This window comes from Oncorhynchus kisutch, linkage group LG16 (assembly GCF_002021735.2).
Source record: "Oncorhynchus kisutch isolate 150728-3 linkage group LG16, Okis_V2, whole genome shotgun sequence".
Classification (NCBI taxonomy): domain Eukaryota; kingdom Metazoa; phylum Chordata; class Actinopteri; order Salmoniformes; family Salmonidae; genus Oncorhynchus; species Oncorhynchus kisutch.
The window spans coordinates 13962067-13984378 of NC_034189.2; the positions used below are offsets into that span (position 1 = coordinate 13962067).

The following is a 22312-nucleotide window of genomic DNA, read 5'->3' on the forward strand; positions in this document are numbered from 1 at the left end:
CATGCGTCATTTTTGACCTAGCGCCTTGACGTGACATCCGAGCAGAGCAAGAGCAGAGCAGAGCAGAGCAAGAGCAGAGCAGAGCAAGAGCAGAGCAAGAGCAGAGCAGAGAAAATCCGAATTTTTTTTGTCGTCTCGACCATTTTGCTTTTTATCAATTTGGGAAGGAATTTGTGGTTCTGAATTTATATAATCTGTAAATGCGCGACATAACAGAAAATCATTATACGTAGTGTAATTATATTCAGCTGTGAGCGCTTTGGAAGTGTGCTGTGTTATGAAAGTGGTTGTTTATTTGCCTGTCAGTTTCAACAAAATGACACGTTTATCTAGTCTAGGTTTGTGATAATCCATGTTAAAATGGTAACAGTAATTTGTTGATAGAGCAAATTGATAGATGTTATGCATGGTTTTCTCAGATATTTAAATGTGACCCTTGCTCTATAGATGATTTTCTGAAAAATACGTTTGAACTACACACCCTGGCTGCCACTTCTCTGCACATTCTCAAGAATGTTATCTACAATCTTTTCGAGTAGGCTACATCAAGAGATTGGATGACTTGCATCATTGCTTGCATCAATACAACTCTCCACTCATCCCCTGTTATTTCCACTCTTTCTTCTAGGGAAGCATAACGTGCCTTAGACAGAATCAGTGTCACCAACTACACAGAGGAAAGTATGAGCAAGATGGACAAAAGCAGTTCCTCTGGATGTACACAGGAGGAAAATGTCCTTCAGCTGGAAAGACATGGTCATGTTCCTTGAGGGAGAGGCCTCCTAGCATTGAAAGTACGGTATGCAATAAGAATTGAGCAGTAAAGGAAGGCTAACCTATATCAGAGCCTTTTATGTGTAAATAGGTTATGTAAAGAAACACTGACAATGGTGACTGACTGTTAGACTTATTCTTAGAGGAGTATCTACCATGGTGGATAAATGAAGATATCCCATAAAGGCTGTTTACCATTAAAAAAGGTAGGTCACAGTTCCGGTCTACTTAAGGAGTGGCTCTCCCATACGCACCAATGCAATAGCAGCGTCTGGTCTAGTTAGTTCATTGACTGTGTATAAACCAGAAAAATATCTTGCTTGCTCTTCCGTCTCAGGTATCTACCACAAATCATGTGACAATATTTTTGCCCACAATTCCAGAACAACACACGCTCGTTCTTTAATGTCCGGAGCACATCTTTGCTTGGCAGCCCGGCTAAGACCTGTCCACGGAGTAGATGTGTGAGGTCACGTTCAGACGCTGTAAACAGCTGTTCCGGTATGACTTCCTGACACACGATGACATCATGGGGCAGTCGTGGAGGACAGTGGTGCTGAATGACTGTCTGGGCATGTATGACTGGCCCCTGGGTGCCAGTATTTGAATCCTTAACAAATGGGTGAGTTTAGATGGATCGATGGGCTAAGAGGAGAGAAAGAGAGAGAGAGAGAGAGAGAGATGGGGATAGAGAAATTGTCAGGGCATGTACAGCTGGTCACTAGGGGAAAAGTTCCTGGACCAACAAATGGGTGAGTTTGGATAGATGGGAGGAGAATGGATGGATGGATTTTGTTTTCTTTATGTGATCTGCAGGGACCAGTCAAAACAGTAGTGTTACAAAGACTGGTTAGACATCATCAAATCAAATTGTATTAGTCACATGCGCCGAATAGACCTTACAGTGAAATGCTTACTTACAAGCCCCTAACCAACAATTCAGTTTAAAAAAACAGAATAAGAAGAAAAAGGAACAAGTAATAAAGAGCAGCAGTAAAATAACTATAGCGAGGCTATATACATGTGGTACCGGTACAGAGTCAATGTGTGGGGGCACTGGTTAGTCCAGGTAATTGAGGTGATCTGTACATATAGGTAGAGTTATTCAATTGACTATGCATAAATAATAACAGAGCGTAGCAGCGGTGTAAAATAGGTTGGGGGTTGGGGGGGGGGGGGGGGGGGGGGGGGGGGGAGCAATGCAAATAGTCTGGGAAGCCATTTTATTAGATGTTCAGGAATCTAATGGCTTGGGGGTAGAAGCTGTTTATACCTAGACTTGGTACCGCTTGCTGTGTGGTAGCAGAGAGAACAGTCTATGATAACATCATTTTGAAGAAGCATCATATGGAGTAATGCATGTCTTTATCTTCTCAGGAGACATGCTATAAGAGATTATTACAGTGTAAGCATGGCTTTGTTCTGTTTCAGATGTTTGGTGGGACAGTGGCCAACTCCAGATCCCAGAGACTTGGCCGAGTATGTGCAGGATACGGAGGACATGACAGTAGACAAACAATCAGCATACACATTCATTCATATCTACCTTCTCCCTTTGAAATGTATTGGAAGCCATGTAAACACATCTAACAGTGATTTCATAGTGGCAGGTTATTGTTGTTCAGTGTGTTATGCACTTTGCCCTGGATGCTGCTAACTATGCTAGAATGCTGTACCTAAAAGACAACTTCTAGTTGTTACTACACACTTTTAAATTTAAGCAGACACACTTATCCAGAGTGACTTACAGTAGGGAGTGCATACATTTTTCATCATTTTTCCAAACTGGTCCCCGGTGGTAATCGAACCCACAACCCTGGCGTTGCAAGCACCATGCTCTACCAACTAGGCATTGACCCAAATGTTCTCCATAAAAACAAAAAAGGTTGACAGTAGAGAAACAGATAAACAGTTATGGAGACAATACGACTACAGGCTATGTATTTCTCTACTTCAATAAACATATATCCAGGGACACAAAACTGTTGAAATACAATGACACGCCAGTTCAATACAATACAACTTCTGGTGTCCGAAGTCCTGTAAGCTGCACCTGTTGTTGTCTCCCTCCAATACCAGAGCTATGAGGACCACAGCCAAGTACGATCCTAGGACACAGGTGGATGGGACACAAACACTGGTTATTTTGTATTTGTAATCAAAATAAATACACTGACTTATATAAAAACGTAAATATATTAGAAACTAAACCTTGCACCATTTTTTGTTTTCTTCAGCAACTCAGCCATGATTCATAGAGTTAAACGACTTGAGTGTCAATGAGGATTCACTAGTAGCTATCCTGTCACGGTCTGCACTCTGATTAAAAAAGGATTGTGGATGCTCCAGTTTCAACTGTTCTGCCTTATTATTATTCGACCATGCTGGTCATTTATGAACATTTGAACATCTTGGCCATGTTCTGTTATAATCTCCACCCGGCACAGCCAGAAGAGGACTGGCCACCCCACATAGCCTGGTTTCTTCCTAGGTTTTGGCCTTTCTAGGGAGTTTTTCCTAGCCACCGTGCTTCTACACCTGCATTGTTTGCTGTTTGGGGTTTTAGGCTGGGTTTCTGTACAGCACTTTGAGATATCAGCTGATGTACGAAGGGCTATATAAATTGATTTGATTGGTTGCGTGACCAGCAGGGCTATTGTGATCAGATTGCAGATACACTTAAAAAACTAGACGATTGCTTCTCCGATTACTTTTGAATTCGGAAGAGATGTTTCGGGGGCAAAAAAGGTGCATTGTGACACCTTTCTGTTTTCTTGGTGGCATTCGGTTTGACTTTGAAAACGGTGCTAGTTTGGGTCTGTTCCACCTGAGCTTTCAAACTGCGGGTAAGGGACCACTGTGATGACACGGCAGGTTTGTTTGATGGATCCTTTTTGTCTTCTTCTGGGGCCTCTTGGGGGGAGGTGAAAGTGTACATTTGTGTGGTACTGATCCTGTGACTATTAGTACTGTTTTGGAGGGAGGGCATAGCCCCCCCCCCCCTTTGCAACTACCATTCTCTTACCAACTATATTATTTACGTATTTATTTTTATTTATGTATTGTATGTCTCGTTTTGCTCTATATGGAAAGAACACGTTTAATTATTTGTAATGAACATCTACATCTTTGAAAATTCAATGGAAACATTGAAAAGAATGTGGGGCACTCTCTTTCAGTGTTAGCTTGTGATGTTATATATCAAATCTATCCAACCTATATTGATTGTGACTTATGTCTTTGACAGGTCAGAGACCCCAAGACTGCTGGTGATGCCAGGAGTGATGGTAGGAGAAACGGGGGAAAAACTGGGTGAGAACGGACTGGACAATGAACAGGTTCAATACCATTTGTTTTTATAGAAAATAAAATGCCTTTCATCACACCATCCTATTCTTTGGCATTCAGTCTAATTGGGAGACATTCGTGTTATTATATTACTAAACACTCATTCATTGTGAACCTCTTTTTGCACCCCTACTGGATGGAAATTACAAATGTAATGGCTGTGCTCAATGCAATTGCACTTATAAATGTAGATCCTTCAAACACCCACAAACAGGGAAATCGATCCCAATCAAAGGTTTTTATTACGTGCTCCACTAAGGCAGTTATTTATCTTATAACTTGTCCTTGTGGTAAAAAAATATGTAGGTAAAACAAAGCGCGAATTAAAAGTACGTATCTCAGAGCATCAGGTGTAAAAACTTGACTTATCCAGTTCTTGGAGGCAGGCAACTCGATTTCGTCTGCGTTATATTGGCATCGAACATCTCACCCTCCATAGGAGAGGGGGTGACCTTGATATTTTATTGTTAAAATGAGAGGCTGCCTGGATCTTTAACTTAAAGACCCTTGCGCCCTTCTGTCTCAACGTAGACTTTGATCTGAAGCCATTCTTGTGATTATTGTGACTTTGCCATTGTAATTGTTTGTAAGCTTGTGTAGTCAAATTAATCTATGATCGTATGCTATCCATTTGTTGTTTGTATGCTGTTGTTTGTATGACATTTTAATATTTGATAATTCACTAATGATATTAGGCCATGATTACAGACACCTGTGTCTTTTGACACTACATAAACAAGTCATCCCGCAGTGTTTGCGATTATACCCTGATAAAGACAGCTTGGCTGTCGAAACGTTGGTAATTACATTTTTGCATCTGAGCTCCTAGAGTGTGCGGCTCTCTTTTATTTTCAAATTTTCTACTCCGCTAGCCAGCACCTCGCCTAAATAGGTGTGCGTTTATTCTTCTTCTAGACAATTCAAGACCACCAGAGGGCAGTAGAATCCTACTTTATATTACTTAGAACGTCCACAATGTTATTTGGAACAGAACTTTCAACCATAAGAATGTTCTCTCCCAGGGTGTGCATAACATTCTCTCCCAGGGTGTGCATAACATTCTCTCCCAGGGTGTGCATAACATTCTCTCCCAGGGTGTGCATAACATTCTCTCCCAGGGTGTGCATAACATTCTCTCCCAGGGTGTGCAGAGTCCCCCCCCCCCCCCCCCCCCCCACAGGGATACTGGCCCATGTTGATTCCAATGCTTCCCACAGTTGTGTCAAGTTGGTTGAATGTCCTTTAGGTGATACACACTGGAAACTGTTGAGCTTGAAAAACCCAGCAGGTCGCAGTTCTTGACACCTACTACCATACCCAGTTCAAAGTCTCTTAAATCTTTTGTTTCACCAATTCACCCTCTGAATGGCACAGGGTAGCCGAGTGGTTAGAGTGTTGGACTAGCAACCGGAAGGTTGCAAGTTCAAAAAACTCCAGAGCTGGCAAGTCTGTCGTTCTGCCCCTGAACAGGCAGTTAACCCACTGTTCCTAGGCCGTCATTGAAAATAAGAATTTTTTCTTAACTGACTTGCCTAGTTAAATAAAGGTAAAATAAATAAATAAATACACAATTATTGTACAATCCAAACATCAGTCTGCTGTTGTACGAACATTAAAAAACTGTATCAAATAGCCCTCCCAAACACTCCAAAATGCAAATGCTTTCCGTTTGAGTTATATTAGGTTTTATTTTCATCGTATTTTGTTTCAGCATGTCTCAATTGTCTCGAGGCTTAAAAATCCTTCTTTAAACTGTCTCCTCCCCTTCATCTACACTGATTTGAAGTGTATTTAACAAGTGACATCAATAAGGGATCATAGTTTTCACCTTGATTGACCTGGTCACTATGTCACGGAAACATTATTCCTAAAATGGGCTCAATGGTTATTGGCAACTACCTAAGATATTCTTAGTTTCACCGATCAGGTTTGCAGTGTTTCACAATGGCCAAGTCCCTCTGGAAATATGCTCAATATGATCACTGATGTCACCCTGAGGGATACTCCGTCATTCATTTTTAAGGTGAGGAAACCCACCTGCATGCACACACACACTCACACACACAGACTCCTTTCACAAATACTTTTCCTCTCTGGAAAAAGGAAAGGATGAGGAAGTAGAAGTACATTTTTTACAACTAACTGCATGTCCACAACTATGATCAAATATCTACTATTGTGTCTCAGAACCTAATAGTTTGTCATTGCAAAGTTTTAGCCAGGATTCCAACACCAACCTTCTGTAGGACTTGGCTGGGCTCTACTTATCCGTGGTGGGATGTCAAATGAAAACATATAAACAAACAATCTGGTTTGAAGTCTTCAGGCGTCCACGCCTGATCTCACAGGAGGAATCTTTCCTCTGTTTTTGTTCCAAACAAACATGGATGGGTTTGACCCGTGAAAAGAAAAATGTCTGTCTGTGTTTGCACACACACACACACACACAGACATGCACTCTCACACACACACACACACACACACAGACATGCACTCTCACACACACACACAGACATGCACTCTCACACACACACACACACACACTGAGATGACACTGCATGTGCTCAAACACGTAAAAATAAAAAGAGCGGGCCTCTGGGTTGTCCTGAATGATGGGAACTTGGCCTTAAAAGTCTTCTGAGAAAACACCTAATGACAAGGGGAGGAGGGAGCCCTTAATCGCTCTGCGGTTAGGATCGGATCCCCAGAAAGGCCTGTATTCGTTACAGCAAACCGTAACAAAATGCAGTTAAAAGTTTTGCAACGGAAAATGAAAATGAGTGTTTTGTTTTATTGGACAAGTTCAGTGTGTCCCCTACGTGTTTCAGTCCGTGTTCTTCTGTTTGGTGCCTAATGAATACGACCCTGGTCAAAATTGGCACTTTTTTACTGCTAGTTTAATGGGTAACAAGGAACCTAGAGGAAAAAGGGGGTGAGGAGAGTAGGAAGAAATGTTTGGAAAATTCCTCTGTACCCATGAGACATGTAAAGGAGTCAGTCTTAACATGACTACTCTAAACAACCTGAAACTGTTCATGTTCGTGAAAGTCATCAGAAAATGATTCACATTGATGTTAAACTTGTACATAAACTTGGAGAACTGGACAGTCTTAATCAGTTGATAGTAATTAAGTGGGATTTCCTTCTTCATTCAGTTAGTTTTAGTTTTTTTAAACAAGTGAATGCTGATACTCTTGAGAAGAGTTTTACCCTCTTGCATTATTCAAGGTTTATTCAAGGGCTCCACAAATAAATTCTGAAAGATATGAAAACTGGTCCATCCACCCTCCCTCCTGTCCGTCCACCCTCCCTCCTGTCCGTCCGTCCACCCTCCCTCCTGTCCGTCCGTCCACCCTCCCTCCTGTCCGTCCGTCCACCCTCCCTCCCGTCCACCCTCCCTCCCTTCCGTCCACCCTCCCTCCCTCCCGTCCGTCCACCCTCCCGTCCGTCCACCCTCCCGTCCGTCCACGCTCCCTCCCTCCCGTCCACCCTCCCGTCCGTCCACCCACCCTCCCTCCCGTCCGTCCACCCACCCTCCCTCCCGTCCGTCCGTCCACCCTCCCTCCCGTCCGTCCGTCCGTCCACCCTCCCTCCCTGCCAGTCCACCGTCCCTCCCGTCCGTCCACCCTCCCGTCCGTCCACCCTCCCGTCCGTCCGTCCGTCCACCCTCCCCTCCGTCCGTCCGTCCACCCTCCCTCCTGTCCGTCCGTCCACCCTCCCTCCCGTCCACCCTCCCTCCCTTCCGTCCACCCTCCCTCCCGTCCGTCCACCCTCCCTCCCTCCCGTCCACCCTCCCGTCCGTCCGTCCGTCCGTCCACCCTCCCGTCCACCCTCCCGTCTGTCCACCCTCCCGTCCACCCTCCCGTCTGTCCACCCTCCCTCCCGTCCGTCCGTCCACCATCCCTCCCGTCCGTCCGTCCACCCTCCCTCCCGTCCGTCCGTCCGTCCGTCCACCCTCCCTCCCTGCCAGTCCACCCTCCCTCCCGTCCGTCCGTCCACCCTCCCGTCCGTCCGTCCACCCTCCGGTCCGTCTGTCCACCCTCCCGTCCGTCCACCCTCCCTCCCGTCCGTCCGTCCACCCTCCCTCCCGTCCACCCTCCCGTCCGTCCACCCTCCCTCCTGTCCGTCCGTCCACCCTCCCTCCCTCCCTCCCGTCCGTCCACCTCCCTCCCTGCCAGTCCACCCTCCCGTCCGTCCGTCCACCCTCCCTCCCGTCCGTCCGTCCGTCCACCCTCCCTCCCTCCCGTCCGTCCACCCTCCCTCCCGTCCGTTCACCCTCCCTCCCGTCCGTCCGTCCGTCCACCGTCCCTCCCGTCCGTCCGTCCACCCTCCCTCCCTGCCAGTCCAACCTCCCTCCCGTCCGTCCACCCTCCCTCCTGTCCGTCCGTCCACCCTCCCTCCCGTCCGTCCACCCTCCCTCCCGTCCGTCCGTCCACCCTCCCGTCCGTCCACCCTCCCTCCTGTCCGTCCGTCCACCCTCCCTCCCGTCCACCCTCCCTCCCTTCCGTCCACCCTCCCTCCCGTCCGTCCACCCTCCCTCCCTCCCGTCCGTCCGTCCACCCTCCCTCCCTCCCGTCCACCCTCCCGTCCGTCCACCCTCCCGTCCGTCCGTCCACCCTCCCTCCCTGCCAGTCCACCCTCCCTCCCGTCCGTCCGTCCACCCTCCGGTCCGTCTGTCCACCCTCCCGTCCGTCCACCCTCCCGTCCGTCCACCCTCCCTCCCGTCCGTCCACCCTCCCGTCCGTCCACCCTCCCTCCCGTCCGTCCGTCCAACCTCCCTCCCTCCCGTCCGTCCGTCCACCCTCCCTCCCTCCCGTCCGTCCGTCCACCCTCCCTCCCGTCCGTCCGTCCATCCGTCCACCCTCCCTCCTGTCCGTCCGTCCACCCTCCCTCCTGTCCGTCCGTCCACCCTCCCTCCCGTCCACCCTCCCTCCCTTCCGTCCACCCTCCCTCCCGTCCGTCCACCCTCCCTCCCTCCCGTCCACCCTCCCGTCCGTCCACCCTCCCTCCCGTCCGTCCGTCCACCCTCCCTCCCTCCCGTCCACCCTCCCGTCCGTCCACCCTCCCTCCCGTCCGTCCGTCCACCCTCCCTCCCTCCCGTCCGTCCGTCCACCCTCCCTCCCTGCCAGTCCACCCTCCCTCCCGTCCGTTCGTCCACCCTCCGGTTCCGTCCGTCCACCCTCCCGTCCGTCCGTCCGTCCACCCTCCCGTCCGTCCGTCCGTCCACCCTCCCTCCCTCCCGTCCGTCCACCCTCCCTCCCTGCCAGTCCACCCTCCCGTCCGTCCGTCCACCCTCCCTCCCGTCCGTCCGTCCGTCCACCCTCCCTCCCTCCCGTCCGTCCACCCTCCCTCCCGTCCGTCCACCCTCCCTCCCGTCCGTCCGTCCGTCCACCGTCCCTCCCGTCCGTCCGTCCACCCTCCCTCCCTGCCAGTCCAACCTCCCTCCCGTCCGTCCACCCTCCCTCCTGTCCGTCCGTCCACCCTCCCTCCTGTCCGTCCGTCCACCCTCCCTCCCGTCCGTCCGTCCACCCTCCCGTCCGTCCACCCTCCCTCCTGTCCGTCCGTCCACCCTCCCTCCCGTCCACCCTCCCTCCCTTCCGTCCACCCTCCCTCCCGTCCGTCCACCCTCCCTCCCTCCCGTCCGTCCGTCCTCCCTCCCTCCCTCCCGTCCACCCTCCCGTCCGTCCACCCTCCCGTCCGTCCGTCCACCCTCCCTCCCTGCCAGTCCACCCTCCCTCCCGGCCGTCCGTCCACCCTCCCGTCCGTCCGTCCACCCTCCGGTCCGTCTGTCCACCCTCCCGTCCGTCCACCCTCCCGTCCGTCCACCCTCCCTCCCGTCCGTCCACCCTCCCGTCCGTCCACCCTCCCTCCCGTCCGTCCGTCCACCCTCCCTCCCTCCCTCCCGTCCGTCCGTCCGTCCACCCTCCCTCCCGTCCGTCCGTCCATCCGTCCACCCTCCCTCCTGTCCGTCCGTCCACCCTCCCTCCTGTCCGTCCGTCCACCCTCCCTCCCGTCCACCCTCCCTCCCTTCCGTCCACCCTCCCTCCCGTCCGTCCACCCTCCCTCCCTCCCGTCCACCCTCCCGTCCGTCCACCCACCCTCCCTCCCTCCCGTCCGTCCGTCCACCCTCCCTCCCTCCCGTCCACCCTCCCGTCCGTCCACCCTCCCTCCCGTCCGTCCGTCCACCCTCCCTCCCTCCCTCCCTCCCGTCCGTCCACCCTCCCTCCCTGCCAGTCCACCCTCCCTCCCGTCCGTTCGTCCACCCTCCGGTTCCGTCCGTCCACCCTCCCGTCCGTCCGTCCGTCCACCCTCCCGTCCGTCCGTCCGTCCACCCTCCCGTCCGTCCGTCCACCCTCCCTCCCTTCCGTCCACCCTCCCGTCCGTCCACCCTCCCTCCCGTCCGTCCACCCTCCCTCCCGTCCGTCCACCCTCCCTCCCATCCGTCCACCCTCCCTCCGTCCGTCCACCCTCGGTCCCTCCCTCCTGTCCCCCCTCCCTCCCGTCCGTCTGTCCGTCCGTCCACCATCCCTCCCGTCCGTCCGTCCACCCTCCCCCCAGTCCACTCTCCCTCCCGTCCTCCCTCCCATCCGTCCATACACCCTCCCTCCCGTCCACTCTCCCTCCAGTCCTCCCTCCCGTCCGTCCGTCCACTCTCCCTCCCACTCTCCCTCCCGTCCGTCCGTCCACTCTCCCTCCCGTCCTCCCTCCCTCCCATCCGTCTGTACACCCTCCCTCCCATCCTCCCTCCCGTCCGTCCACCCTCCCTCCTGTCCACTCTCCCTCCCGTCCACTCTCCCTCCCGTCCACCCTCCCATCCGTCAGTCCGTCCACCCTCCCTCCTGTCCACTCTCCCTCCCGTCCTCCCTCCCATCCGTCCATTCGTCCGTACACCCTCCCTCCCGTCCACTCTCCCTCCCATCCTCCCTCCTGTCCGTCCGTCCACCCTCCCTCCTGTCCACTCTCCCTCCCGTCCTCCCTCCCTCCCATCCGTCCGTACACCCTCCCTCCCGTCCACTCTCCCTCCCGTCCACTCTACCTCCCGTCCACCCTCCCTCCCATCCGTCCGTCCGTCCACCCTCCCTCCTGTCCACTCTACCTCCCATCCTCCCTCCCATCCGTCCGTACACCCTCCCTCCCGTCCTTCCAGGGCTGAGTCTCCATCTCCAGAATGGATGTTGAAAACCTGAAGCTTGCCATGACGGTAGCTATTGACTTCTCGGCCACCCGTCGTCAGTTTCGTCCCAAAGACTACCAGGAAATCCCAGTTGGTTACTGTTGGTGGACATAACTAGTGCCAGGAGTTTTTCCGGAGACATTCCTTGGGATATAAATCCTTTATCATTTCACTGAAGGTTACATAAATCTTCTGTGAAGCCAAGAAGGACTAGTGGTCTCTAAGGGATCAGCCAATAGGGATCAGAATACATGATAAACAATATATAACAAACTAGCTGTTATAGCAGCGTTTGGAAAGCCAGCAATGCAAATCAATGTAATATTTTCCCAGAGACATTTTTTTTCCCCCAATTACTTTGCAATGCACCACTGTAAATCCATCTTCATGGCCTTTTGGAGTTCCAGATCGGTATGATGATGAAGGACAGAGCAACCGACAGGGAAGAAAGGAAAGGAACGGTAGTTGAGGAAGGGAAAGAGTGTTAGACAGTGATCCCAATACTTGGGAGAGAGAGAGGGAGGGAGAGACACAAATGGGTCCTCTCTCCTCCCCTCCTCGTCAAAACCCATTGGAGGAGAAGGTCAGAGGGGCGAGACCTCTGGCTTTCTTGTCCAGTGGGTTTTCAGAAGGGGAAGAGGAGAGGATGCGAGGAGCATGCATTTGAGGTGTAGGTGTGCGTGTGCAGTATATATAGTTAGGATCACCACTTTATTTTAAGAATGTGAAATGTCAAAATAGTAGAGAGAATGATTTATTTGAGCTTTTATTTCTTTCATCAAATTCCCAGTGGGTCAGAAGTTTACATACACTCAATTAGTATTTGTTAGCATTGCCTTTAAATTGTTTAACTTGGGTCAAACGTTTCGGATAGCCTTCCACAAGTTTCCCACAATAAGTTGGGTGAATTTTGGCCTGTTCCTCCTGACAGAGCTGGTGTAACTGAGTCAGGTTTGTAGGCCTCCTTGCTCGCACACCCTTTTTCAGTTCTGCCCACAAATGTTCTATAGGATTGAGGTCAGTGCTTTGTGATGGCCACTCCAATAACTTGACTTTGTTGTCCTTAAGCCATTTTGCCACAACTTTGGAAGTATGCTTGGGGTCATTGTCCATTTGGAAGACCCATTTGTGACCAGGCTTTAACTTCCTGACTGATGTCTTGAGATGTTGCTTCAATATATCCATGTAATTTTCCTCCCTCATAATGCCATCTATTTTGTGAAGTGCACCAGTCCCTCCTGCAGCAAAGCACCCCCACAACATGATGTTGCCACCCCTGTGCTTCACTTTTGGGATGGTGTTCTTCGACTTGCAAGCCTCCCCCAAAAGTACGATCTTTGTCCCCATGTGCAGTTGCAAACCGTAGTTTAGCTTTTTTTATGGCGGTTTTTGAGCAATTGATTCTTCCTTGCTGAGCGGCCTTTCAGGTTATGTCACTATAGGACTCGTTTTACTGTGGATATAGGTACTTTTGTACCTGTTTCCTCCAGCATCTTCACAAGGTCATTTGCTGTTGTTTTGGGATTAATTTGCACTTTTCGCACCAAAGTACGTTCATCTCTAGGAGACAGAAAGCATCTCCTTCCAAAGCGGTATGATGGCTGTGTGGTCCTATGGTGTTTATACTTGCGTACTATTGTTTGTACAGATGAACGTGGTACCTTCAGGCGTTTGGAAATTGCTCCCAAGGATGAACCAGACTTGTGGAGGACCAGAATTATTTTTCTGAGGTCTTGGCTGATTTCTTTTGATTTTCCCATGATGTCAAGCAAACAGGCACTGAGTTTGAAAGTAGGCCTCGAAATACATCCACAGGTACACCTCCAATTGACCTCACCTCCAAATGATGTCAATTAGCCTATCAGAAGCTTCTAAAGCCATGACATCATTTTCTGGAATTTTCCAAGCTGTCAACTTAGTTTAGGTAAACTTCTGACCCACTGGAATTGTGATACAGTGAATTATAAGTTAAATAATCTGTCTGTAAACAATTGTTGGAAAAATGACTTGTGTCATGCACAAAGTAGATGTCCTAACCGACTTGCCAAAACTATAGTTTGTTAACAAGACATTTCTGGAGTGGTAGGAAAACGAGTGTTATTAATGACTCCAACCTAAGTGTATGTAAACTTCCGACTTTAACTGTATCTGATCATTGTCCATGTAGTGAGGTTTGAGTCTCCACTGGAGTCTGTCAACTCACTGGAAGACTTTTACCTCCTTCTGGAGACTAGGTTCACTGCCACATCCACAGAGCAGTGCATGGACTCCACAGGTACACACACACACACGACACCATAATAATAGCTGGAACGGAGCATATGGAATAGCGTTGAACACCTAGAAACCATGCGTTTCATGTATTTGATACCGTTCCACTGATTCCGCTCCAGTCATTAACACAAGCCTGTCCTCCCCCATTAAGGTGTCACCAACCTGTACGTGACACCCTTAGCTCTGTGCCTATGAGCAGTCAGTTCTATAAGCCACCCACTGTTCTGGTTCTGGTGGAAAGCTCTTTACTGGAAAGCTATTGTCATGATGCCAGATGTAACAGCCACACTCCAGCTGCCACACCTGGTAGAGGGTAAGCAAAGCCACGCCAACCCGCCGAATGACCCCAGACACTGGCGAGGCCCCAGACCTCTGTTCAATTGTAGAGGGCTGGAACAAAATGATGTCAATTAAAAAGCAACTTAACAAATGCAAATAGAATGTGTTGAATGGAAAACGCGCACACACACACACACACCGGCTCCAGGCTGTGTTTTCCCTGCTATGTTCTGCATGCAGCTGTGTGAGTGAATGAATGCCCTTCCGAGGTAAAACCATCCAGACAGCCCATGTCTCAGAGAGGGAACAGATGATGTGAACCTTGGCTAGAGCCTCTCTTTCCTCATATGCTACACACACACACACACACACACACACCAAGCCCTTTCTCTCCCATCTGCAAAACATCTGGTCGGTTTATTGACATCATACCACTGAGGGTGACTCAGCCTGCGGGTCACCTAGCAACACAGGTCAGCTCTGGCATCTAATTGGCTCGATTGGAAAGAGAAAAGGTAAAAATAAAGGCTCCCATTTTGTGTACCGGATCGGTCACAGCCTGTCACCATTGTAATGTTTATGTTGTCACAGTAAAGGCCAAGCACGTGTGTCTGTGTCATAAGAGGGAGTAGGAGGTGGAGGAGTAGAATTCAAGTGTGTGTGTGCTTGTGTTAGGCTTGGGCAGTATAGCGTATACACAGTGGCTGTTTCCGCATTTGGAAATAGCCATGACATGTTTTTTTCAATAGCACAATTTGATGGTACTGTATCTAGAACCTAAACGAGTTCTTCGATTTTCCCCATAGGGTAACCCATTGATTTAACCCTTTTTGGTTCCAGGTAGAACCCTCTTGGATTCCATGTATAATCCTTTCCACAGAGCATTTTACATGGAAGCCAAAAAGGGTTATTCTATGGGGACAGCCAAATAACCCTTTTGGAAGTGTTTTAATGCATTTGAATATTTGTAGAAACTTTTTAAGTAAATACCTGTAGTAAATAGATTGCGTTCTTCATTTCACCTCGCACATCGTTTTTCATTGTGAAGCTTACCGGTAGTCCCCAGTCATGCGCCAGTTGATCTAGTTGCAGTATGGAATTCACAATTTAAGTGTTTGCCAGCTAAATATTTTGTAACTATTAAGTTATGTGTCTAAAATGTGCTAAATGCTCTGCAGTTGTGCATTTTGTTTTCTAATTTAGAAGCTAGTTATCTAGCTAAGTGGTTAGTTTCTTGCAAAATCAAACTTCTCTTGGTAACCACAGAGAATCCTGGAACAAGAGCCTTGCTGTCTAATATTTGTTTTGTGAGTGCAGCAAACTGTAAGTAGCATTTTTAAGTTACTTGTATAACTTTATGGATGTCTGTCCTGAAAATAGTTTGTCAGAGACTATAACATTTTCGCAATGTGCTCATTGGCATTTAGCTAGCATTCATTATGGGATTTTACAGAATTGCTAACCTTTCGGATTACAGAGGCTCAGTGGGGTTTGAAAATAGCTCCCCTTGTGTTCAGTGCCGGTATTACCGATTATCCCGGGAAATGCTCCCTAAAGGAGTATCTCATTCTCAATGCTTAGATGGCAATGATTTGATTTTGTTTTTGTTATTTCTCTCCTCTTTATTTTTGTTGAAGTGGTTTGTAAGGTTTCCTAGTAACTAACATTGTCCAAAAAACGAAATCTACTCTAAAGCTATAAATATTTCCCTATCTGACCCTTCAAAGTTCATATGGTCTCTGGTTAGTGTTTGTGTGTCTAAACCCTACAACCATATCCTCCTGATAATCGATCCAGATCATATGTTTGTCCTCATCATCATGTTATACACTCCTCTGCATGCCTTGGCCCTAGAAGCTGTGAAAACAGATGCACATAGAAGCGCGCGCGCACACACACACACACACACACACACAGACTCAAACACGCAGACACGCACACACAGTCATACACACAGACACCTGCACTCGCTCAACCCCCACTCCTCATGAAGCTATCCATTCAGTCACTCACTATCCATTCAGTCACTCACTATCCATTCAGTCACTCACTACCTCTGACATATGTGTGCCCCTTTTGGAGAGGGAATCATTTACCCTGGAAAATCTTTGATACTCCAAGTGTGTGTCTGCATTCATTCTATGGCTTCCTTTTGTGTGAAAGCCTCCCTGTCTGTTTGAAGTCCTGCAAGGAGGCTTTGACCCAGCCACCGATTTCCACATGCTTCCAGGTTGACTGAAGGCTTCTCTCTTACTGTTATCAGACAGAGTGTTCAAGCTTGATGATGTATGACCTTGACAGACTGGGACTGTGTAGTCCAAGACCTCTTCCATGCTATAAGTATACTACAAATACCATCACAAAAAGGATGGTGCCTTATTGCTTAAATACACTAAGGGGGTTCACCCAATCAGCATTCAGGGTTCGAACCACCCAGTTTACAATTTATTATTTATCATTGGAGGCTTCTAAGAGAATGTTGTTTTAAACATTTTCTTGATGTTGTGTGACCTTTGGTTCCTCGCAAACTGGAGCATGGTTTCCACAGCGTTGTTTTAAAGGGATACTTCAGGATTTTGGCAATATGTATATACTTCCCCAGAGTCAGATGAAGTTGTGGATACCATTTTTATGTCTCTGTGTCCAGTATGAAGGAAGTTAAAGGTAGTTTCACAAGCCAATGCTTACTATCATCAGTTTCTGCTAGCATGCTAATGAGCCTCATTGCCAAAATCCCGAAGTATCCCTTTGATCGTTTTCCCGTTTCTAAAATATGAACTGGATGAATAAAGTCTTAATGATACTGTATGCATTGGAACCATTCCTTGATTCTCTTCCCTAAGTTGTACTGTAAATATAACCTGATGAAATCTCTGAAGCTACATTAATTTCCCTTTTAATAGGTACATATTGTGTCTATAAACTCAGCAAAAAAAGAAACGTCCTCTCACTGTCAACTGCGTTTATTTTCAGCAAACTTAACATGTGTAAATATTTGTATGAACATAAGATTTTAACAACTGAGACATAAACTGAACAAGTTCCACAGACACGTGACAATAAGAAATGGTATAATGTGTCCATGAACAAAGGGGGGTCAAAATCAAAAGTAACAGTCAGTATCTGGTGTGGCCACCAGCTGCATTAAGTCCTCATGGACTGCACCAGATTTTCCAGTTCTTGCTGTGAGATGTTACCCTACTCTTCCACCAAGGCACTTGCCAGTTCCCAGACATTTCTGGGGGGAATGGCTCTACCCCTCACCCTCCGATCCAACAGGTCTCAGATGTGCTCAATAGGATTGATTTCCGGGCTCTTCGCTGGCCATGGCAGAACTCTGACATTACTGTCTTGCAGGAAATCACACACAGAATGAGCAGTATGGCTGGTGGCATTGTCATGCTGGAGGGTCATGTCAGGATGAGCCTGCAGGAAGGGTACCACATGAGGGAGGAGGATGTCTTCCCTGTTACGCACAGCATTGAGATTGCCTGCAATGACACAATGACAACAAGCTCAGTCCGATGATGCTGTGACGCACCGCCCCAGACCATGATGGACCCCCCAACCTCCAAATCGATCCCGCTCCAGAGTACAGGCCTCGGTGTTACGCTCATTCGTTTGACAATGAACATGAATCCGACCATCACCCCTGGTGAGACAAAACCGCGACTCGTCAGTGAAGAGCACTTTTTGCCGGTCCTGTCTGGTCTAGCGACGGTGGGTTTGTGCTCATAGGCGACGTTGTTGCCGCTGATGTCTGGTGCAGGGACCCTGGGCATCTGTCTTTTGGTGTTTTTCAGAGTCAGTAGAAAGGCCTCTTTAGTGTTCTAAGTTTCCATAACTGTGAGCTTAATTGCCTACCGTCTGTAAGCTGTTAGTGTCTTAACGACCGTTCCACAGGTGCATGTTCATTAATTGTTTATGGTTCATGGAACAAGCATAGGAAACAGTGTTTAAACCCTTTTACAATGAACATCTGTGAAGGTATTTGGATTTTTACGAATTATCTTTGAAAGACATGGTCCTGAAAAATTTCTGTTTCTTTTTTTGCTGAGTTTAAAATCTCCGAAGCCAAACTCATTTCCCCTTTTAATAGGTACATATAGTAAATATAACCTGATGTAATATATATATATATACTGCTCCAAAAAATAAAGGGAACACCCAAATAATACATCCTAGATCTGAATGAATGAAATATTCTTATTAAATACTTTTTTCTTTACATAGTTGAATGTGCTGACAACAAAATCACACAAAAATTATCAATGGAAATCAAATTTATCAACCCATGGAGGTCTGGATTTGGAGTCACACTCAAAATTAAAGTGGAAAACCACTCTACAGGCTGATCCAACTTTGATGTAATGTCCTTAAAACAAGTCAAAATGAGGCTCAGTAGTGTGTTTGGCCTCCACGTGCCTGTATGACCTCCCTACAATGCCTGGGCATGCTCCTGGACAGTCTGTGGTGCAACGTGGTGTTGGTGGATGGAGCGAGACATGATGTCCCAGATGTGCTCAATTGGATTCAGGTCTGGGGAACGGGCGGGCCAGTCCATAGCATCAATGCCTTCCTCTTGCAGGAACTGCTGACACACTCCAGCCACATGAGGTCTAGCATTGTCTTGCAATATGAGGAACCCAGGGCCAACCGCACCAGCATATGGTCTCACAAGGGGTCTGAGGATCTCATCTCGGTACCTAATGGCAGTCAGGCTACCTCTGGCAAGCACACGGAGGGCTGTGCGGCCCCCCAAAGAAATGCCACCCCACACCATGACTGACCCACCGCCAAACCGGTCATGCTGGAGGATGTTGCAGGCAGCAGAACGTTCTCCACGGCGTCTCCAGACTCTGTCACGTCTGTCACATGTGCTCAGTGTGAACCTGATTTCATCTGTGAAGAGCACAGGGTGCCAGTGGCGAATTTGCCAATCTTGGTGTTCTTTGGCAAATGCCAAACGTCCTGCACGGTGTTGGGCTGTAAGCACAACCCCCACCTGTGGACGTCGGGCCCTCATACCACCCTCATGGAGTCTGTTTCTGACCGTTTGAGCAGACACATGCACATTTGTGGCCTGCTGGAGGTCCTTTTGCAGGGCTCTGGCAGTGCTCCTCCTGCTCCTCCTTGCACAAAGGCGGAGGTAGCGGTCCTGCTGCTGGGTTGTTGCCCTCCTACGGCCTCCTCCACGTCTCCTGATGTACTGGCCTGTCTCCTGGTAGTGCCTCCATGCTCTGGACACTACGCTGACAGAAACAGCAAACCTTCTTGCCACAGCTCGCACTGATGTGCCATCCTGGATGAGCTGCGCTACCTGAGCCACTTGTGTGGGTTGTAGACTCGGTCTCATGCTACCACTAGAGTGAAAGCACTGCCAGCATTCAAAAGTGACCAAAACATCAGCCAGGAAGCATAGGAACTGAGAAGTGGTCTGTGGTCACCACCTGCAGAACCACTCCTTTATTGGGGGTGTCTTGCTAATTGCCTATAATTTCCACCTGTTGTCTATTCCATTTGCACAACAGCATGTGAAATTTATTGTCAATCAGTGTTGCTTCCTAAGTGGACAGTTTGATTTCACAGAAGTGTGATTGACTTGGAGTTACATTGTGTTGTTTAAGTGTTTATTTTTTTGAGCAGTGTATATATTTAACCTTTATTTAACTAAGCAAGTCAGTTAAGAACAAATTCTTATTTACAATGATGGCCTACCCCGGCCAAACCCTAACCTGGACGACGCTGGGCCAATTGTGCGCCGCCGTATGGGACTCCCAATCACGACCAGCTGTGATACAGCCTGGAATCGAACCAGGGTCTGTAGTGACGCCTCTAGTACTGAGACGCAGTGCCTTAGCCCACTGTGCCACTCGTGAGCCCTGATGAAATATTTGTTTTTAACAGAAAGGGCAAATTCACTTCCTCCATTACTTCATACTGTACACTGAGTATACAAAACATTAAGAACACCGATTAAAAAAAAAAAAAAATTCTCTATATTCCCACCTCAGTGCTGTTGGCAGTGTATAAATGGCTGGTGTGTTTCCTTACGAGAGATTGTCAGAGGAGGCTGGCCCAGGAGAAGGCTTCTGGCAAGGCTGACGTCGAGGCTCGCAGGTAAATAGTACACACACACACCATCACAATTAGTTTGGAATTAGAATGGACAGATAACAGTCCAATTCCCTGTTCTCAGAACAGGGGCAGTGGAAAAAATACATGTCATTTATGCACTTAAATAGCGAATGGAGAATGCTTTTCACGTGGTTCATTTTCATGCCAGCCAGGTAGACTATACTCTTGTTGTAAAGATAAACAAACAATGTGCTTAATATTAAGAAAGTTGATATATACAGTGCCTTGCGAAAGTATTCGGCCCCCTTGAACTTTGCGACCTTTTGCCACATTTCAGGCTTCAAACATAAAGATATAAAACTGTATTTTGTGAAGAATCAACAACAAGTGGGACACAATCATGAAGTGGAACAACATTTATTGGATATTTCAAACTTTTTTAACAAATCAAAAACGGAAAAATTGGGCGTGCAAAATTATTCAACCCCCTTAAGTTAATACTTTGTAGCGCCACCTTTTGCTGCGATTACAGCTGTAAGTCGCTTGTGGTATGTCTCTATCAGTTTTGCACATTGAGAGACTGAATTTTTTTCCCATTCCTCCTTTGTGCGACAAAAAACAACAACACAGAGTTACACATGGAATAAACAAATGTACAGTCAATAACACTATAAACAAATCTATATACAGCATGTGCAAATGTAGAAGATTAGAGAGGTAAAGCAATAAATAGGCCATAGAGGCAAAATAATTACAATTTAGCATTAACACTGGAGTGATAGATGTGCAGATGATGATGTGCATGTAGAGATACTGGGGTGCATGTAGAGATACTGGGGTGCAAAAGAGCAAGAGGATAAGTAACCATATGGTGATGAGGTAGTTGGGTGGGCTATTTACAGATTGGCTATGTACAGTGATCAGTAAGCTGCTCTGACAGCTGATGCTTAAAGTTAAAGTTAGTGAGGGAGATATAACTCTCCAGCTTCAGTGATTTTTGCAATATACCTTCCGGAGCGCGTGCTCTGCGGTGGGTGTTGCTATGGTGACCAGTGAGCTGAGATAAGGCGGGGCTTTACATGGCAAAGACTTTTCGATGACCTGGAGCCAGTGGGTTTGGCGACGAATATGTATCAAGGGCGAGCCAACGAGAGCATACAGGTCACAGTGGTGGGTAGTATATGGGGCTTTGGTGACAAAACGGATGGCACTATGATAGACTACATCCAAATTGCTGAGTAGAGTGTTGGAGGCTATTTTGTAAATGACATCGCCGAAGTCAAGGATCGGTAGGATAGTCAGTTTTACGAGGGTATGTTTGACAGCATGAGTGAAGGAGGCTTTGTTGCGAAATAAGAAGCAGATTCTAGATTTAATTTTGAATTGGAGATGCTTAATGTGTGTCTGGAAGAAGAGTTTACAGTCTAACCAGACACCTTGGTAGTTGTCCACATATTCTAAGCCAGAACCATCCAGTAGTGAGTAGTGATGCTAGTTGGGCGGGCGGGTGCTGGCAGCAATCGGTTGAAGAGCATGCATTTAGTTTTACTAGCATTTAAAAGCAGTTGGAGACCACGGAAGGAGTGTTGTATGGCATTGAAGCTCGTTTGGAGGGTTGTTAACACAATGGGCCAGATGTATACAGAATGGTGTTGCCTGCATAGATGTGGATCAGAGAATCACCAGCAGCAAGAGCGACATCATTGATATATACATAGAAAAGAGTCAGCCCGAGAATTGGACCCTGTGGCACCCCCATACAGACTGCCAGAGGTCCGGACAACAGGCCCTTCGATTTGACACACTGAACTCTATCTGAGAAGTAGTTGGTGAATCAGGCGAGGCAGTCATTTGAAAAACCAAGGCTATTGAGTCTGCCGATAAGAATGCGGTGATTGACAGAGTCGAAAGCCTTGGCCAGGTCGATGAAGACGGCTGCACAGTACTGTCTTTTATCGATGGCGGTTATGATTTCGTTTAGGACCTTGAGCATGGCTGAGGTGCACCCATGATCAGCTCGGAAACCAGATTGCATAGCGGAGAAGGTACGGTGGGATTCAAAATGGTCTGTGATCTGTTTTTTGACCTGGCTTTCTAAGATTTTAGAGAGGAAGGGCAGGATGGATATAGGTCTATAACAGTTTGGGTCTAGAGTGTCTCCCCCTTTGAAGAGAGGGATGACCGCGGCAGCTTTCCAATCTTTGGGGATCTCAGGCGATACGAAAGAAAGGTTGAACAGGCTAGTAATAGGGGTTGAAAAAATTTTGGTGGGTTAATTTTAGAAAGAGAGGGTCCAGATTGTCTAGCCCAGTTGATTTGTAGGGATCCAGATTTTGCAGCTCTTTCAGAACATCAGCTGTCTGGATTTGGGTGAAGGAGAAGTGG

General features: G+C 48.0%; 1 long non-coding RNA gene across 1 annotated transcript; it reads left to right on the forward strand.

Annotated features, from left to right (window-relative positions):
* On the forward strand, positions 1–4159 carry LOC116353955 (uncharacterized). The gene is made up of 3 exons (XR_004203357.1): positions 1–1396; positions 2206–2253; positions 4022–4159. It is a non-coding gene; the product is annotated as an uncharacterized LOC116353955 (long non-coding RNA).
* The last annotated feature ends 18153 nt before the right edge of the window (positions 4160–22312 follow it).